The sequence below is a fragment of the Lactuca sativa genome, chromosome 6, assembly GCF_002870075.4.
Source record: "Lactuca sativa cultivar Salinas chromosome 6, Lsat_Salinas_v11, whole genome shotgun sequence".
In the NCBI taxonomy this organism is placed as follows: Eukaryota; Viridiplantae; Streptophyta; class Magnoliopsida; order Asterales; family Asteraceae; genus Lactuca; species Lactuca sativa.
In genome coordinates, this window is record NC_056628.2 from 153,954,912 (window position 1) to 153,959,969 (window position 5,058).

Below are 5,058 nucleotides of genomic sequence, written 5' to 3' on the forward strand. Positions count from 1 at the left end.
ATAATATTGTTTTTGGGGGATTGATATGAAATAGCAACCTACTTTTCTTATTTATTCGAAAATTGCAATGTACTTATCATATTTTCGTTTTTAACCCGCAATAGCATCATAATTTCGTTTTTAACCCATAATAGCACCGTAATTTCATTTTTCACCCACAATAGCATAATATTTTTATTTTTCACCCATAATAACATCATAATTTAGTTTTAATCCACGTATTTTCAATTTTGACTCATCGTGAGTCGAGTATTTGATTGGAGATGAGTGATTCCAACTCTGCTGTTGAACAAGACTCTCAAGTTGAGTCTGGCCCTATCTGTGTAAAGGATAAATGAGTTGAGATTTCAGATTACTGATGGTTGTCAGTTGTAGTGGCTTTGGGTTGCATCTGATGTTCTAAACCTGGGACGGTCGTTTCGATTGGTTCGAGAAGGATCGCAGCATCTGTAGAGTTAGTGAGTGTTAGGCGAAAAAGGTCGGAATTCATATGTGACTGCAGATCGGTTGTAGCATAGCTTGAAGTAAAGTGAACTTCGTGGTGTGTACATGTAGTTGGTTGAGATATCCCTATTGGGTTGAACGGTTGGAGAGTTGTAACATCCCGATTCTTGAATAAATATGTAGATAAAGATTTATTAATGAATAATATCCCTAAAACAAATAATATTTAGCGGAGTGTTGGTGTGGGGAACCGAATGATATAATTTTGGATTTTGGGGGGTTCAAAAGAGTAAGTTTTGGACTTGATTTGAAAGGGATTCCAGAAGGCAGGGTTTAATTGGTAAATTATGTACTTAGGTTGAAAGGAATTTGTTATGAAAGGTCTAAACGGTAACTTTTGGATCTGTTTTTAAAAGATCTTGTGGGGGAGGGGCAAGTATTGTAAAAAGAGAAAATGTTGAATAGAGGCACGGGATTTAGACCCGACACCCCTTCCTCGTGTGCATTTAGTATCAAACCCTAGCCCTAATTATAAAGCCGCCATGTACATGATGTTTAGCAACCGCCACACCCCTCCGTTCACTGTTCTGATCAGGCAAGGCCGACTGCTGCCTCGACGTTGAGCACCGCCTGAGCATACGTTGTTGTCGGAGGGCGTAGTGAGGATCCTGAAGCTTGGAGCCAAATTCGTACGCCACCGTCGCAGGAGACCATGGTGGTTGGTGTGTTCGTGGTCGTCATTGAATCTATTTCCAACTGTAATGACTCCCTTCGCTTCTCTCTTCATTTCTCGAGTCCCGTCGCCGTCGTAGCTCCGGACGTTTCTCCTGTCGTTGAGCTTTTTGGCTGCCATCAGCCACCGCGAGGTAGGTGGCAGCAAGTGTTTGTGTCACTACGTTTATTTGGTCTTTACTCAGCTTATAGTGGCGAAGGAATGCGTCTAGTTGAGTGTGGGTGTGTATGACTTGCCGGAAATCGTTAGCAACCACCATGGTAGCCAACCATGGTGGTCGCTGCCACCTGCCACCGTCTTCTGCCGCCACCAGCCGTTGTGGAGGGTGGCTGTGTGTGTGCATTATGTGTAAAGTGAGACATGTGATTTTGAGTCAAGATTTCAAGTCACCACCGTTAGAAATGGTGGATGCCGCCGGGAGCCGCCGCCGACCACCATTGCCCGAGGTGGCTGTGAGTGGTGCTGACCTAGTGGAACCGTAATTAGCCCAATTACTTAATATCGGACCGGGTTGGCTCGTGCTTAGGCTAGAAATCCTAATTAGGGTTTAGAAAACCCTAATTTTAGGTTTGTTTATTTGGGCCTATTGGGACCCGCGTTTGGACTAGTGGACTAAAGATAAAACCCATGATAATTTTATTATATGATATATTAGTGGAGTAATGGACTTAATGGGTTAAGTGAGAAATAATTAACCCTAATCTTCATTTTATGTGAAAACTCTAACTTTTACTTGGGCCTTGTGATTGGGATTTCCTATTGGGTTTTAATATTTGGGCCATTGATGGGTCATCCAAGAGCAGTCATGTGGACTAGAATATTTAGAGGGGCTTTAGGGTAAGGCCCATATGAGGGTTTGGCCCAATTTGGAAAATTGAGCCATGGTTGGGCCTTAGTGGGCCCAATGGACTTGAGTTATTTATGGACCATGTTTAAACATACTATGAGAAGGTTGGTCTTAGATCCTAATGGGGTTAATTGTGGGTTTGGCTTAGTGATAGGAGCTGGAGTGTAGCAACAGCATTTATAGGATCTGTTCGCCACCCAATGTGAGTCTTCTCACTATGTGTGAGATTTATGTGCATTGTGTTATATGTATGCTATGTGTTATATAGAACGACCCAGTGGGTCCAACAAGCTATGATCGGACCAGTGGGTCCAACGAGCTATTATTGGACCAGTAGGTCCAACGAGCTATGACCGGACCAGTGGGTCCAACGAGCTATGACCGGACCAATGGGTCCAACGAGCTATGATCGGACCAGTGGGTCCAATGATTCATGAGTGGGTCCAACGATTCATGACCGGACCAGTGGGTCCAATGAGCTATGACCGGACCAGTGAGTCCAAAGAGCTATGGGACCGGAGGGTCCCACTGAGACACATTGACCAGCGGGTCATATTGAGTTATAGCCTCGAGTGGCTAATGAGCTGTATGTGGTATTTTAAGGAACTCACTAAGCTTCGTGCTTACCGTGTTGTGTGTTATGTGTTTCAGGTACTTCTTAGAATCACGGGAAGACGACAGTTTGATTGTACACACGAGATAAAGAGTTATCTTTTGGAGGAATCCTAGATTATTAATCTGACTATTATGGAATTGTGTTTTGTTAATTGATTATTAGGATTTTTGTGAAATGTATTATGAGAATTTTTGTAATTTAAAAATGTAAATTTGTTTGAAATTTTACGGTGTTACATGTTGGTATTAAAGCCTTGGTTTGAGGGATTCAGATACGCCTTCAGGTATGTCGTGACTCAAACTGAGGATTTCAGAAATTTTTACAAAAGAAACAATATTTCTAAAAATGAGTAAGAGATTCTAAGAGAAAAACGAGGAAGTGCAATGTGTACAATCATCCATAGCCCGAACGGTGATTTCCCAAAATACCCTTACTTTGTAGTATGAGTTATTTATGAGATATGTTATGAGATATTATGCATGCTAGAGATAGGCTAGGTATTTCATATTTTAGGACTAGAGTGGCATGATTTGTGATGCCTTAGCTTTGGAGTTGCTATTAACTTTGATGCATTTTCGAGCCTATGCTGAGTGAGAGTATCCAGCAGGAATCCTTTTAGAGAGGGATTTGAGTAGAGGAGTAATCTAGGAGAGATACCTAGATGAGCAATTATGGAGCCTTTCGATAGGGTAGTTAGATACCCGCGAGGAGAGCAATTGGAGTTATCACCTAGAGTGGGTTTTACGTGTGTATTCGATGCTCGAATGCTGCTTGCTTCATGCTTTGTGGAACTCCCAATGATGGGAGTCAGCTACCAAATGAATGTGACGATATTCAGGAGGTAGATGACTGGCATCATGAGGAGTTTCTCAGCAGCTTGTGTCACACCCCAAAACCGGAACGGCGGAAACGTTCTGGGGTGGATGACGTCATGTCAAGTATCACAACATATGCAGTATAGTAATCAAAGTACAACAACCTTGCATTAATAGTAATAGTTTTACATGGTTTACATTACATAGAACATCAAAGTAATACAAGTAATATTATAAGTGCAGCTTGGTACTAAATTGTCTTCAACAAAAGCGCCTGAGATGTACCTGTCTATAGCTGACCTGAGAATACAAGTTATTTGAAAAGCAAGTATCAACATTTTTACAAATGCTAGTGAGTTCATAAGTATTTAGTGTCATTTATTACAAATAACTTTATATAAGTAGTAGTTTTCAAGCATACAGTGAAATAGAGTCCTTTCCAGAAAATCCTATATTTTCTTATTAAAAAGCAGTCTTTTACCAAGACTGGTCAAAGTCATGTGGTAAAAAGTTGTTTTCCCTTAAACACTATCATTATCAAAATACGGGATTTGATTTTAAAGAAAGTAGGAGAATATCAGGGAAAATAACATATGCCTCAGCAGTGAGGATTGTTGACTAAGGCAAAAGAATCATAGACTCCAGGAGAGTATCGACCGAACGAAACGCCTGGCTCAGTCTAACAAAAGGAGACACAGACCCCAGACGGTATCAAATGAAAGATACAGCTAGCACGGTCTAAGACAGTGAATACAGACCCTAGACAATATCAAATGAAAGATACAACTAGCACGGTCTAAAATAGTGAATACAGACCCTAGACAATATCAAATGAAAGATACAACTAGCACGGTCTAAAATAGTGAATACAGACCCTAGACAATATCAAATGAAAGACACAGCTAGCACGGTCTAAAACAGTGAATACAGACCCTAGACAGTATAAAATGAAAGATACAGCTAGCACGGTCTAAGACAGTGAATACAGACCCTAGACAGTATCAAATGAAAGATACAGCTAGCACGGTTTAAAACAGTGAATACAATGAACACAGTGAATACAGTGAATACCGTGGATACAGTAAATACCGTGGATACAGTGAACACAATGAATACAGTGAATACCGTGGATACAGTGAACACAGTGAATACCGTGGATACAGTGAACACAGTGAATACAGTGTATAAAACCTGTTACCTTAAAGCCATGAATTATAAGGTAACCCCAAGATACTCGTAACCATACTGATAGACACTAGGGAACTTGACGCCCTGCAACCGTCGGTATGAATATGACATTTGTCACCCCTTGGCTTGGTAGGCCGTGGACTGTAGCTAGCATTCAGGGTGCGGGGGTGTCAACCCCGTATAGATCTATACATACAATGTCCGCTCTCCTACAAGAGACTCTGGTTACCAACTAGACAACGGAGAAGGCCGTGTACTGAAGATGTATCTCGTGTAGTGAGATTTGATGTAAAATACCGGACTAATGATAGAGACTCAAAACTGAACTGACTAATGTAAACCTATATGTCTATGCTTGTATACATAATATATAACTAATGATCAAACGACCTTCGCACGGACATCCGATCCCACC

The 5,058-nt window shown here is 41.1% G+C and overlaps 1 long non-coding RNA gene across 1 annotated transcript; it reads left to right on the forward strand.

The window, feature by feature from the left end:
- Window positions 1-821: 821 nt before the first annotated feature.
- LOC122194618 (uncharacterized) lies at window positions 822-2,862 on the forward strand. Its single transcript, XR_006183971.2, has 2 exons — window positions 822-1,310; window positions 2,676-2,862. It is a non-coding gene; the product is annotated as an uncharacterized LOC122194618 (long non-coding RNA).
- The last annotated feature ends 2,196 nt before the right edge of the window (window positions 2,863-5,058 follow it).